The sequence below is a fragment of the Bos mutus genome, chromosome 3 (genome assembly GCF_027580195.1).
Source record: "Bos mutus isolate GX-2022 chromosome 3, NWIPB_WYAK_1.1, whole genome shotgun sequence".
Lineage (NCBI taxonomy): Eukaryota > Metazoa > Chordata > Mammalia > Artiodactyla > Bovidae > Bos > Bos mutus.
The window spans coordinates 108,030,119-108,045,675 of NC_091619.1; the positions used below are offsets into that span (position 1 = coordinate 108,030,119).

The 15,557-nt window shown below is 40.8% G+C and overlaps 1 protein-coding gene across 3 annotated transcripts in view; it reads left to right on the forward strand.

Annotated features, from left to right (window-relative positions):
• The window catches only part of KIAA0319L (KIAA0319 like), a 97,230-nt gene that overhangs the window by 41,396 nt on the left and 40,277 nt on the right, over nucleotides 1-15,557 (forward strand). The gene's annotated exons all lie outside the window — the stretch shown is intronic.

Genomic DNA, 15,557 nt, shown 5'->3' on the forward strand with positions numbered 1-15,557 from the left:
GCTCCAAAGCTTCTGATTCACTTTGTTTAAAGTGGGGCCTGAGAATTTGCATTTTTACAGCTTCCCTGGTGGCTCAGATAGTAAAGAATCTGCCTGCAATATGGGAGACCTTGGTTCAATCCCTAGTTTGGGAAGATCCCTTTAGGAGGGCATGGCAGCCCACTCCAGTATTCTTGCCTGGAGAGTCCCCATGGACAGAGGAGTCTGGGGGACTACAGTCCATGGGGTTGCAAAGAATCGGACACCACTGAGTGACAAAGCACAAGTTCCTCCTGTGCCAGTGCTACTAGGCTGGGAACCACACTTTGAGAACCACTGCCTGTAGGGCTTCCCAGGTGGTGCCAGTGGTAAAGAACCCACCTGCCAGTGCAGGAGATCTAAGAGACGTGGGTTCCATCCCTGGGTCAGGAAGATCCCCTGGAGGAGGGCATGGCAACCCATTCCAGTATTCTTGCCTGGAGAATCTCATGGACAGAGGAGCCTGGTGGGCTGCAGTCCAAGGGGTCACAAAGAGTTGGACATGACTGAAGCGACTGAGCACAGCACAACCTCATAGGGCAGGGGGGTTAGAATACAGAGCACAGAACGCTAAATAAGTCTTAAGCAGGAGGAGAGACATCTCCTTCATTGTGATAGGAAGGAAGGAATGAGTGGATATAGATGTGACTAAGGTGGACTGTTGGTTTGAGAGAAGGAAATTGTGGTAGTTCTGATCTCATTCTTGTTTTTTCCTGAAGTGGAATAAATCATTTATTGAAAGGAGAAGCAGAGGTCAGTGGAGTGGGGATGGGGGGATAGTAGGCAGGAGAATGAGAGATCTGGAGAGAGTGGTAAAGGTCTGAAACGACCATTGATCGGGATAGGAGATGGTAAACAAGGTAAGGAAATAGAAAGATGGCTGGGTAGCCTTGAAGATGGAGAACGTGCATTTACAATTATAGTTGTATGATTCTCCTCAGGACCTCTCAGCAACCCTGTCAAAGAAAGGTTGATGGTTTGATTCATCCAAGATTAGAACTTGACCAATTTGTATGGAAGGAAATTGAGGCATGGAAATGGAGGTCGTTGTCAAGAGAGTGGATAGAAGAGAGATATAAGAAGAAAGGAAGAGAGGCAGAGTTGAGAGGGGTTGACAGAGATTCAGTACAGGAGCCCGGCATTCAGAGATTTTGGTGATGGGAAACAGATACGGGGGACAAGTACATGTGCTGGAAGGACAGGAGGTAGTCCTGAGAATGGGGGTATTTGAATTTCAGATTTCAGAGGTGTAGAAGTTACGGTGATTACAAGGTCTAGGGTGAAGCTATGGAAAAGAGTTGTTGGGATAGAGCAGAGAAGAAATTTATTGGTGATAAGGAGCTCAAAGAACATGTTGAATGCGTTATCCATGTAGACCTTGAGACCTTTAGTAAGGATGGTGACGAGGATGATAACAGCAGCAGTTAATGTTTACTGAGTACTTCCTGTGTGTCAGGTACTATTCTGAGCCTTTCACACGAATTAACCATTTTATCTATACAACCTATCCTATGACTTCCTGTTACTGTTTTTTATTTTATAAATGAGGAGACTCAGGAGCAGAAAGGTTAAGGAGCATGGCCCAGGCAGCATGGCTGCTGTATGGTAGCGCCGAAACCTGAGCACGGGCGTCCCATTCTCTCCAGGGTAGTCCTTGCATTCTTGCTCTGAGGCAGGACTTGCAGTGAAGAGAAATTCCAAGAGCCGGATGTCAAAGCCGTCAGTAAGGTAGGAGTAATGAGTAAGTTGAGAGATGACAGCTATGATGAGAGTTGAAGTGTAGTGCAGCAAGATAGCAGAGGAGAAGAGGCTTTTACAGAGAAGATGAAAGAGTAATAATTTGCAAAAGGTGTTGAGAAGGGGAGCAAATAAAATCGCATCTCACTTTTAATCTTGAAGTATGGGAGAATAAGTAGCCACTGCATTGCAGAGATACATGGGAAACTGCATCCTTAGAGGCGTGCAGACTTACCCTTAAGAATAGGTCAGAGGGGGCTCCCCTGGGGGTCCAGTGGATAGGAATCTGTCTTGCAATTCAGGGGACACCAGTTCGATCCCTGGTCTGGGAAGATCCCACTTGCTGCGGAGCCTCTAAGCCTGTGTGCCACACTGCTGAGCCAGTGCTCCACAAGAAGAGAAACCACTGCAATGAGAAGCCTGTGCCCTGCAAGGAAGAATAACCCCCACTCGCTGCAACTAGAGAAAAACAAAAATATATATTAAAAATAAATATTTTTTTAAAAAGGAGGTCGGGGATCACTTTATGAGCATGCGGCCTCTGCGGTCCTCACACTGAGAAAGGCCTTGTTCTTGATTTAGTGTTCTGCTCTCATTATCTTGAAATTCTTAATTTTTGAACAAGTAAGCCACATTTTCATTTTGTACCAGATCCTGAAAATTTAAATGTAGCGAGAGGTTAGGGAACAAAATATGAAGGTACTGAGTATACTGGTGACTTTCTGATCATGGAATAGAAGTTCCAGACAATTCAGTGGAATTTTTGGAAGAGAAAAAGAGGTTGGTTTTTAAAGATGAGGAAGTATAGATCGTTGTAGTGGTAACAGTTGTGGTGTGGTTAGTGTTTAACAACTGGGTCTTCCCCTATAAAACAAAGTCAAGTCCTGAGTTTTAGACTTTACTAATTTATGTGGTGTAAATACTACCACCATGACCAGTTTGAAACTACAGCGTGAAGTCACGGAACACAGCACTGGCAGAGAAGAACACAGTTAGCACGCTACAGGATAACTATGATCCATAAAATTAGACAAGCAAAATTAGACCTATGGTAGATTCAGGCCTGACAGTCTACTGGAAGATGGTGAAAGCTCAAACTTAGGCCTTACAGGATTCAGGTATATGGTGGGGGGAGGATCCTGAAGTTGTGTTGGCTGGGAGTTCGTTTTCTTATTGTTCACCAGTCACAGACAGTGGCAATAAACTGCTGCTAGCCACCTGCCAATGCAGGTAGACATAAGAGATGCAGGTTCAGTCCCTGGGTTGGGAAGATCCCTTGGAGGAGGGCACGGCAACCCACTTCAGTATTCTTGCCTGGAGAATGCCACAGACAGAGGAGCCTGGCGAGCTGTGGTCTATAGGGTGGCAAAGAGTCGGACACAACTGAAGCGACTTAGCATGCATGCAAGCACGGACAGGATCTCAAGCTTTGTGGTCTAACATGGAGAGTGGGTGGACCTGGAGGGAAGAATATTGAGCTTGAACTTTTGAAACCCTGGAAGTGGAAGTGGGCTTTGTGCAGTGTCACACAGAGACGTTACATAGTTTGGCATTACATGTTGGAAACGGTAAGCATTGCTAAAAAATGGGGAAAGTGAGGTCTTCAGATCCAGACAAGTGAGGTTTGACCTTATACCATGCTTAGGAGTTTCATTCTCATCCCGAAGGCCATGGATAGCGCTGGTGTAATATTGACTACTGGTGGGGTGGTCCGATCACCTTCTGCATTCAGAATAGTTAACTGCTAGGCCTTTCTTTCAGAAGAGGACTTGGAATTCACACTTCTGTTTAACATACTAGGAAGAGTAAGAGAAATGCATGCACTGCAGATCTTCTAATTAGGGAAGACTGACCAGCAGCATTAGTTTTTAGTTTGTACTGTTTTCACAAGCAAGTCTGCATCCAAAGGAGGAAGAAATTGTATGGTAAATTGCTCTTGTCTTTGCCTGAAATGCGTACAGAATTGCAAAGGCCTGGGGTTGTTAATAGCATTTTTTCATTCTTTTGAAAATATGTATATATTTTATCCAAGAGTAGGTTTTGGAGAAGGCAATGGCACCCCACTCCAGTACTCTTGCCTGGAAAATCCCATGGACAGAGGAGCCTGGTGGGCTGCAGTCCATGGGGTCACTAAGAGTCGGACACGACTGAGTGACTTCACTTTCACTTTTCACTTTCATGCATTGGAGAAGGAAATGGCAACCCACTCCAGTGTACTTGCCTGGAGAATCCCAGGGACGGGGGAGCCTGATGGGCTGCCGTCTATGGGGTCGCACAGAATCGGACACGACTGAAGCGACTTAGCAGCAGCAGAAGCAGGTATTGTGATCTTTTAGCAGTTCTAGAAGTGCAAAGGAATGCCATGAATTTATTCCCCTTTCTCAGCTTAGAGAAGGAGAAGCTTGTACTGTTGGTTTAAGTACTTTATCCTTTCTATGTCATGAACCTCTGAATTGTTGGTGGGAGGAGCATGAAAGCTTGTTGATTGGGTACAGGAACATTTGCAGTACAAGGAGTTCAGTCATTGGCAATTAATTGCTGCCAATCCTGCTTTCTGAAAGGAGAGTGTTTTCTTTGAGCCCCGGAAATAAAGGCCCAGTTAGGTATCCCCACATGTAAGCTTTGACTTAAGAAGATCTGAGGTGCTCCTTTCTCTACCGGCACCATCTCCCCATTTGTAGTCAATATTACACCTTTTCAACCCCTACAAGCAAGTGGCTTTCTATAGAACACATGTCTGAGAAGGATAAATGAGCCAAGCCCTTGGACACTTCTCTGCTGTCTTTTATCACCAAGGAAAACTCGTGCTGACTCTACAGAAAGTTGGAACTTACTTCTTACCAGAAGATCGAGGCGTGGGGTGTGAGCAGCAGCAGCGCAGAGAGCCTTGCATAACCAAGGAGAGAAACCCAAGCAGTTTTGTTTCCCCTCATCTGTACTTTTGTTTTGTTTTGGTTTGTTTTTCTGGGTTTTCCACTTGGTTGCCTTCTCTTAGTTTTTGTTTTTAAATCTTTCCTTTAATCCTTTAGACTTGTGAAATTTTTGCCAAGGGTTCTTTTATTCTTCTGGTTATTATTTCCTGACACATTTATTTGGACTCTCTGAGGACCTAGTTTTCTCCAGTTCCTCATTCTCAGTTATCTGAGCAGCAGACACCAAAATTTTTATTAGCCCCAGGTTCCCTTCCAGCCCTTTGGCCTGGACCAGGGTTGGGGGTTTCTCATATCTTAGTGACCTAGGCCCTTCCCGTGTTGTCTGTGTGTATATGTTCACTAAACACACCCTCAACACCCCCCACCCTCCACCTTTTTAACCTTACCGGAGTGGCTTGTTGCATTGAGAGAAAAACTGGGCAGGCTGTTTCTTTGTTGTGAGTATCCAAGAATCCCTCTTAGGGCCTCCCTGGTGGCTCAGTGGTAAAGAATCTGCCTGCCAGTGCAGGAGACACAATTCAATCCCTGGTCCAGGAGGATCCCACATGTTGAGGAGCAGCTAAGCCCACGCACCACAACTGTTGAACCTGTGCTCTAGAGTCCAGGAGCAGCAAGCACTGAGCCCACGTGCTGCAACTGCTGAAGCCTGTGCATCCTGTGCTGCACAACAGGAGCCCCCGTGCGCTGCACCTAGAGAAAAGCTCCCCAGTGACAAAGGCCCCCACGCCAAAGACAGTACATGCAGTTATTTTCTAAAAATCCCCGTTACTGTATTTTCCCTTTCTAAAGGTATTAGTGCCTGAACCATAATACCTTTTCCTTATTCTTTTTTCCACTATAACTGTACCCTGTCTCCTCTAATCTAAGTTCTGGTTCTTTTATCTGATGATCTGTTGGTGTTTTTTTTTAATTGAAGTACGGTTGATTTATTGTGTTAGCTTCAGGTGTACAGCAAAGTGAATTGGTTATGCATATGTATAGATACATACTTTAAAGAATTCTTTTCCATTATAGTTTATTATAAGATACTGAATATAGTTCCCTGTGTTATACAGTGAATCCTTGTTGTCTGTCTCTTTTACACATGGAAGTGTGCTTCTGTTAATCCCGTACTCCCGATTTATCCTCCCCACCCCCTTGCCACTTCCCCTTTGGTAACCATAAATTTGTTTTCTGTGTCTGTGGGTCTGTTTCTGTTTTGTAAATAAGTTCATTTTTACTTTTTTTTTGATTCCACATATGAATGATATAATATTTGTTTTTCTGTCTGACTTACTTTACATAGTATAATCTCTAGGTTTCATCCATGTTGCTGCATATGGCATTGTTTCATTCTTTTTTATGGCTGAGTAATATTCCATTGCTTTCCCAGTGGTAAAGAATCCACCTGCCAATGCAGGAGCTGCAGGAGACACATGGGTTCAATCCCTGGGTTGGGAAGATCCCCTGGAGTAGGAAATGGCAACCCACGTCAATGTTCTTGCCAGGATAATCCCATGGACAGAGGAGCCTGGTGGACGACAGTCTATGGGATCGCAAAGAGTTGGCCATCACTGAGCACACACGTATGCGTGCAATATTCCATTGTGTGCGTGTCTGTGTGTATATATATATTTACACACCACATCTTCATCCATTCATCTATTGCTTCCATGTCTTGGCTGCTGTGAACAGTGCTGCCGTGAGCAGTTGGGGTGCATGTATCTTTTCACTTAGCGCTTTTGTCTTTTCTAGATATATGGTGTATATATAGATACATATATTTCTAGATACATGATCCTGGATCATATGGTAACTCTCTTTTTAGTTTTTTTGAGGAATCTGTTTTCCATGGTTGCTGCACCAGTTTACATTCTCACCAACAATGTCGGAAGGCTTCCTTTTCTCCATACCCTCCCAGGATTTATTATTTTAGACTTTTTGATGATGTCTATTTTGATTGTTGTGAAGTGGTACCTTATTGTAGTTTTGATTTGCATTTCTCTAACAACTGACTATGTGGAGCATATTTTCATGTGCCTGTTGGCCATCTGTATCTTTAGAAAAATGTCTATTTAGGTCTTCTGTCCATTTTTTGATTGGGTTGTTTGTTTTTTCGATATTTAGCTATATAAACTGTTCATGTGTTTTGGAGATTAATCTCTTGTCAGTGGCTTCATTTGCAAGTATTTTCTCCCATCCTGTGGGTTGTCTTTTCGTTTTGTTTATGGTTTCCTTTGCTATGCAAAAGCTTTTAAGTTTAATTAGTAGTATTTTTATTACTCTAGGAGGTGGATCCAAAAAGATCTTGCTGCGATTTATGTTAGAGTGTTCTGCCTATGCTTTCCTTTGAGAGTTTCATACTATCTGGGCTTACATGATGTGATATTTAAATGGAATTTTTTATACTTTCTGATATTTCATTATTAGTATAAGGAAGTGCAACAGATTTCTACATATTCTATATATCTTATATCCTGCTACCTTTCTGAATTCATTCATCAGTTCTAACAGTTTTTGTGTGGAGTCTGTATAGTTTTCTCAGTGTATAGAGAGAGTATCATGTACTCTGCATACAGTGATAATTTTACTTCTTCCCTACTAATTTGATACGTTTTCTTTCTTTTTCTTGTCTGATTGCTGTGGCTAGAACTTCCCATACTATTAGAAGTTCTTGTCTTGTTCCATAATTTATTGGAAAGGCTTTCAGCTTTTTACTGTTAAGTATTGGGTTGGCTGTGGGTTTGTCATAAGTGGCTTTTATTATGTTAAGATATATTTTCTTTATATCCACTTTGGTAAGAGTTTCTTTTATCATGAATGGATATTGAATTTTATCAAATGCTTTTTCTGCATCTATTGAGATGATCATGTGGTTTTTGTCTTTGGTTGATGTGATTATCTGCTTTTTACTGTGTGAAATAAATTTGAAAATGTGTTTGTTGACTACTTTGTAAGCTAACTTATGAAGCAAGAAATAAAGAGAGTTTTGTTGTGGCTCCAGGATCAGCCTTTTGCTAATTGGCAGAACTTGAGCCATGGGGAAAACAGTCTCAAAACCAGCCATATCTTAGTTAACACTCCCATCATCCCTCCCCATTTCTCCTTTCATGGATGGTCTTGGTTTCTCAAGGAGATTTTGAGAGATATAACTGTGTAACTGATTGTTACAAAGATAAACCCTGCCATGTTCTAATCTCAGATTTTGCTGAGAATTGGGTTGGGATGTGTCGTTCAGCCCCCCTGGCTTTACTACTGAGAGATATCTTTCCCCTGGTAGGATTTTTTTTAGGGACAGTGGTAGTTTTTGTTTAAATATAGTTGTGTCTGAACTAAAAATGTGTTGTGGGCTGAATTTTTGTGAATCAGTCTTTAATATTTAGCAGACGTTAGTGTAACATGTGTCTTATGAAGGAGAGCTCCTACCTGGACTGTGGTGACACTACCTGGATAAGTATCAACAGGCCATGTATACCCTGCAGGCTCCTGGTCAAAACAGTTCTGTTTTGCTTATGATGGAGGATATTTTTTGTCATTTTGAATTATGATATTAATCAGTGGGTCTGGCTTGCCCTATGTGTAGAAGGTAGGCCCAGAGTAGAGGTAGGGAAGAAGGAAGAGGGAGAAGGGGGCAGAAATGAAGGGATGGAGAAAAGGAGTATGAATAGAAACCTTCCATCATTCTGAATAAAGCTTCCTTGAAGAAACAGGTGTTGGCATCAGGGGCGTGATTTATGCAGGTGGGTTAGTTTTTATGATTTCTGTTGAGTACCAGAAAAAACTGTCCCAAGGAAATTCTACCCAGGTCTCCCTGACCCTATATCATCCCTAAAAATCTTTTAGTATTACTTCATGGTTTCTGAAGTAAAATAATTTGTTTCATATCTCCTTTTTCTGTTTCTTTAAAAATAAATAATAATAATGATAATAAACTGCTTCTTTAAAAATAAAAATCTGCCTTTCTTACTTAGAAATATTTCTATGCTTCTAATTCTGGGAATCCATTCTAAAGCAGTAATTCCTAGATAAAGAAAGAGCTTCACACTCAACGGTGAGATAGTATTTATTTAATAAAAAAGCGGAAGCAGTCTAATGAGGGGAACGTGATGTTGTGCATCCAATAGTAATACATTTTGGGCTGGATGAATACATTTTGGTACTGCCTTCTACTTTCCACTCCAGCCACACTGAATAGAGTCTTTGGTCTTCTGTGGACACCATGCCATCGAAGCGAGCACGACACCGTACTTTTTAAAAACAGATTTATTGTCATATAATTGACACATGAGAAACTGTACATTCTTGTAATGGTTTATTTATTTATTTATTGGCTGTGGTGCACAACTTGTGGGGTCTTATTTCCCTGATCAGGGATCCCTGACCACTGCCCCTCTGCAGTGGAAGCATGGAGTCCTAACCACTGGACCACCAGGGAATTCCCTAAACTGCATGTTAAAGTGTATAATTTGATTATTTTTAACATATGTATATATCCATAAAATCATCACTACAAAAATGGGTCATGAACATATCTGTTACCCCCAGAGTTTACTCCTTTCTTTTCCATTTCCTCCCTTATTCCAGGCAACCACTGATCTGCTTTAGGTTATTATAGATTTTCTAGAGTTTTTAAATAGAATCATACATTATATTCTCTTCTTTATTGAGGTGTAATTTACAATTTTATTGAGATATAATTTACATACCGTAAAGCTCATTCCTTGGAGAAGGAAATGGCAACCCACTCCAGTGTTCTTGCCTGGAGAATCCCAGGGACAGGAGCATCGTGGGCTGCCGTCTATGGGGTTGCACAGAGTCGGACACGACTGAAGTGACTTAGTAGCAGCAGCAGCAGCTCGTTCCTTTTAGGTGTACAATTCAGTGATTTTAGTAAATGTAGAGAGTTGTATGGCTTCCTCTGTGGCTAAGTGATTCAGTAGTAAAGAATCTGCCTGCTAATGCAAGAGACACAGGTTAGATTCCTGGGTTGGAAAGATTGCCTGGAGAAGGAGATGGCAACTCAGTCCAGTATTCTTGTCTGGGAAATCCCACGGACAGAGGAACCTGGAGGCCACAGTCATGAGGTCGCAAAGAGTCGGACGTAACTTAACAACTAAACAAGAACATAGAGTTGTATATCATAACCACAGCCAGTTAACATTCCATAGCCCCCAGAACTTCCTGGTGCTTCTTTGCCCCAGACGAGCCACACTTCCCTTTTGCCATCCTCACGCCCTCGCCCAGCCCCGGCTCTCCACTGTTTGTGTAAATCTGCCTTTCCTGGACTTTCCATGTGAACGGGGCCATGCAACGTGCAGTCTTCTGTGTCTCACTGTTTCCCTTGGCGTAGTGTCTCGATGTTCATTCTTGTCGTATGTATCGGTAGTTGGTTTCTTCCTATTACTGTTTAGTGTCCCACTCTATGGACATGTCATACTTTGTTTATCCGTTTGTTGATGGACATTTGGGTTTTTCCAGATTTTGGCTATAGATAGAGCTGCTAGGAACATTTGTGTGGTCTTTGTATGAACATACATTTCAATTTTTCTTGGGTAAATACCAGGGAGTGGAATAGCTGGGTCATATCATAGGTTCTGTATTTAATTAAGAAATTACCAAATTATTTCCCAAATAGTTGTACCGTTTTACATTCCCATAGTAATGTATGAAAGTTCTCATTCCTCTGCATTCTCACCATCACTTGGTATGAGTCTTTTTCATTTTAGATATGGTAATAGATATGTAATAGTATCTCATTATGGTTTTGTTTGCATTTCCCTAATTACTAATGGTGTTGAACATCTTTTCATGTTCATCTTTTCTTATTTGCTATCCATATGTTTTTGGTAAAGTGTTCATGTTTTCCCCCATTTAAAAAATTGGATTGTTTTCATAAGTATATGTATATACATAGGTATATATATGTATGTATATGTGTATATATATATGTATATGTATATATATAGGTATATATATATATATATGTGTGTATATATATACACACCTATATATTTTGCATATAAGTAATTTATCAGATATGTGTTTTACAAATATTTTCTCAGTCTCTGGCTCGCTTTTCGTTCTGTAAGCAGTGTTTTTAAAAAAATTTTTAAATTGAGGTATCCATGGACTGAGGAGCCTAGCGATTTTTTCAGTGGATCATGCTTTTGATCTTCTATCTAAGAAAGGTTTCTCCTAAGTTTTCTTTCAAAAGTTTTATAGTTTTAGATTTTAAATTTAGGTCTGGAAAAGGATAAGAAATGGTTTTCTTCCCTCCTTTTGATCAGTCTGGCTGGATTTTCTTGAAGACAATCCTTGGTTTCATTTCTTTTTCTCTATTGCTTTCTCTTGTCTCTCTTACTGATTTTTGTTCTAATTTTTATTATTTCATTTCATTTTGTTCTAATTTTTTATTATTACATGGCTGTTTAATTTGGGTTTCATTTGCTCTTTTTTTCTAGTTTTTTAAGGTGTAATCTGAAGTTGTTTATTTGAGACTTGCTTCTTTTTAATATGGGCATTTTCGTGCTATAAATTTCCATCTAAGTACAGTTTTAGCCACATCCTACAGATTTTGGTATTTGTATTTACAGTTTCATTCAGTTCAGAATACTTTCAATTTTCCATTTTGCTTATTCCTTTGACTTTTGGATTATCCAGAAGTGTATTATGTAGTTCCCAAATGTTTGGGGGATTTTCCAGATATTGTTGTATTGTTGGTTGTAATTTAGTGCTGTTGTAGCCAGTGAACGCTGTATAACTTAAATCCTTTTAAATTTATTAAGACTCTGTTTCAATGCTGAGAATACAATCTATCTTGGTAAATGTTCCAAGTGCACTTGAAATGAATATGTATACTGCTGTTATTGTTGGGCAAGTGTTATATAAATGTCAGATCAAATTGGTTAGTGTGGTTCAGATTTCCTGTATCCTTATTTTCTATTAATTTCTATCAATTATTTAGAGAGAGAATGAAATATCACACTCTATTTTGTAGATATATTTGTCTCTCCTAGTGTTAGATTAGCTTCTTGTACTTTGAAGTTCTGTTATAGATAAATAAATGTTTGGGATTATTGTGTCGTCTTGATGAACTGACCCCTATCATGGTAACATTTATCCTCTTTATCTCTGTTAGTAGTCTTTCCTCTTTTTTTTTTTTGGATAGTTCTTCTGTGTATTCTTGCCACCTCTTCTTAGTATCTTCTGCTTCTGTTCTGTTCTGTTCTGTGAAGTCGCTCAGTCGTGTCCGACTCTTTGCAACCCCATGGACTGTAGCCTACCAGGCTTCTCCGTCCATGGGATTCTCCAGGCAAGAATACTGGAGTGGGTTACCATTTCCTTCTCCAGGGGATCTTCCCGACCCAGGGATTGAACCCGGGTCTCCCGCATTGGAGGCAGACGCTTTAACCTCTGAGCCACCAGGGAAGCCCCTTTAGGTCCATACCATTTCTGTCCTTTATTGTGCCCATCTTTGCATGAAATATTCCTTTGGTATCATTAATTTTCTTGAAGAGATCTCTAGTCTTTCCCATTCTGTTGTTTTCCTCTATTTCTTTGCATTGATCTCTGAGGAAGGCTTTCTTATCTCTTCTTGCTGTTCTTTGGAATTCTGCATTCAAATGGGTATATCTTTCCTTTTCTCCTTTGCCTTTCACTTCTCTTCTATTCACAGCTGTTTGTAAGGCCTCCCCAGACAACCATTTTGCCTTTTTGCATTTCTTTTCTTTGGGGGTGGTCTTGATCCCTGCCTCCTGTACAATGTCACCTCCATCCATAGTTCTTCAGGCACTCTGTGTATCATATCTAATCCTGTGAATCTATTTGTCACTTCCACTGTATAATCGTAAGGGATTTCATTTAGGTCATACCTGAATGGTCTATTGGTTTCCCCTACTTTCTTCAATTTAAGTCTGAATTTGGCAATAAGGAGTTCATGATCTGAGCCACAGTCAGCTCCCGGTCTTGTTTTTGCTGACTGTGTAGAACTTCTCCATCTTTGGGTGCAAAGGATATAATCAGTCTGATTTTGGTGTTGGTCATCTAGTGATGTCCATGTGTAGAGTTTTCTCTTGTGTTGTTGGAAGAGGATGTTTGCTATGACCAGTGCGTTCTCTTGGCAAAACTCTCTATTAGCCTTTGCCCTGCTTCATTCTGTATTCCAAGGCCAAATTTGCCTGTTACTCCAGGTATTTCTCGACTTCCTACTTTTGCATTCCAGTTCCCTATAATGAAAAGGACATCTTTTTTGGGTGTTAGTTCTAGAAGGTCTTGTAGGTCTTCATAGAACCGTTCAACTTCAGCTTCTTCAGCATTACTGGTCGGGGCACAGACTTGGATTACTGTGGTGTTGAATGGTTTGCCTTGGAAATGCACAGAGAGCATTCTGTCGTTTTGAGATTGCATCCAGGTACTGCGTTTTGGACTCTTTTGTTGACTATGATGGCTACTCCATTTCTTCTAAGGAATTCTTGCCTACAGTAGTAGATACAGTGATCATCTGAGTAAAATTCACCCATTCCAGTCCATTTGAGTTCACTGATTCCTAAAACGTCAATGTTCACTCTTGCCATCTCCTGTTTGACCACTTCCAATTTGCCTTGATTCATGGACCTAATATTCCAGGTTCCTATGCAATATTGCTCTTTACAGCATTGGACCTTGCTTCTATCACCAGTCACATCCACAACTGGGTGTTGTTTTTGCTTTGGCTCCATCCCTTCATTCTTTCTGGAGTTATTTCTCCACTGATCTCCAGTAGCATATTGGACACCTACTGACCTGGGGAGTTCCTCTTTCATTATCCTATCTTTTTGCCTTTTCATACTGTTCATGGGGTTCTCAAGGCAAGAATACTGAAGTGGTTTGCCATTCCCTTCTCCAGTGGACCACATTCTGTCAGATTTCTCCACCATGACCCGTCCGTCTTGGGTGGCCCTACATGGCATGGCTCATAGTTTCATTGAGTTAGACAGGCTGTGGTCCATGTGATCAGATTGGTTAGTTTCCTGTGATTGTGGTTTTCAGTCTGTCTGCCTATTGATGGTCCACTGATGACAGAATGTGGTCCACTGGAGAAGTGCAGCACTTTCACAGCATCATCTTTCAGGATTTGAAATAGCTCAACTGAAATTCCATCACCTCCACTAGCTTTGTTCGTAGTGATGCTCTCTAAGGCCCACTTGACTTCACATTCCAGGATGTCTGGCTCTAGGTGAGTGATCACACCATCGTGATTATCTTGGTCATGAAGATCTTTTTTGTACAGTTTTTCTGTGTATTCTTGCCACCTCTTCTTAATATCTTCTGCTTCTGTTAGGTCCATACCATTTCTGTCCTTTATCGAGCCCATCTTTGCATGAAATGTTCCCTTGGTATCTCTAATTTTCTTGAAGACATCTCTAGTCTAACATTTATAGCAGCTTTATTTATAAGAGCTGAGAACTGAAATCAACGTAAATCTCCATCAGTAATGAATGGGTAACAAATTTGGTATTATCTCTGTAATGGTAGACTCTGTGTGTGTGTGTGTGTGTGTGTGTGTGTGCGTGCGTGTGTGCACGTGTGCATGTGCATGCGTGCATGTGCTCAGTCGAATCTGACTCTGCGACCCTATGGACTGTAGTCTGCCAGGATCCTCCGTCCATGACATTTTCCAGGTGAGAATACTGGAATGGTTGCCATTTCCTATTCTAAGGGATCTTCCTGACCTAGGGATTGAACCCTTGTCTCTTGCATCTCCTGCGTTAGCAGGGGAATTCTTTACCACTGTGCCACCTGGGAAGTATGTTACTTGGTAATAAAAAGAGTGAATATAACATGATATGAATCTTAAAAATGTTATGTTGAAGGGAAGCAGCCAGAAACAAAAATAGTTTGTATGTGATTCCTTTTATATGAAATTCCAAAAAAGCCTAAACTAGTTAATGGTGACAGAAACAAATCTGTGGTTGTCTGAGCCTAGAGATGGAGGCAGGACTTCACTGCAAAGGGCATGAACCAGCTTTTTAAAAAAAATTTGATTGACATACAATGTTATGTTAGTTTCAGGGAGACCTGGGTTTAATCCCTGGTTTTGGAAGATTCCTTGGAGGAAGGCATGGCAACCCACTCTAGTATTCTTATCTGGAGAATCCCCCTGGACAGAGGAGTCTGGGGGGCTGTGGTCCATGGGGTGGCAGCGACTGAGTGATTAAGCACACCCTCAGTCTCCTATAGTGTGGCCCTTGACTGTCTTTCCAGCTTACCTTCTGTTTCAACACCCTGCCTCTCACTTTGCTTATGACCCTTGTTTCCCAACACTAGCCATGTTAATCTCATTTCTTTTGGCTATTCACATCTCACCCTTCAGCCTCTTGTCTAGTTTACCCTTTGGAACTCATCTCAGGACTCTCTGCCTCCAGAAAGTCTTCATTTATTTATTAAACTATCCTTCTTCACATGCTTCCTCTCCAAGAAAGAGAAGTACTCTAATGGTGATTCTTTGGTTCAGTCATAGCTGTTAAAGGTATAGTGACCATTTTGGCTTGTGTTTCTAGTCCTTTCTCCCCCACTAGATTGTGTACTTGTTGAGCACAGTGATTATATTTTATTTATGTTTTGGATCCACAGGCCTGCTTTATAATACGTGCTTAATATGTATTTGTTGAAAGATTGAATATAAATGTTAAGTGAGAAGGAGATAAAAGTACACATGGAGCGATTATTACTGCTTTGTTTTAAGCAAAACTTTTTGCATAGAGAGAAAAATACTAGGAACATTTATATCAACATTTTTTAATACCAATTTGCGTGGTAAGATTAATTTCTTTAGTATCTTTGGCGGTTTTGAATTTTTCAAAAAATCATTTAACTTGCAGTTATTTCATGAGACATTATCTTAAAAACTGA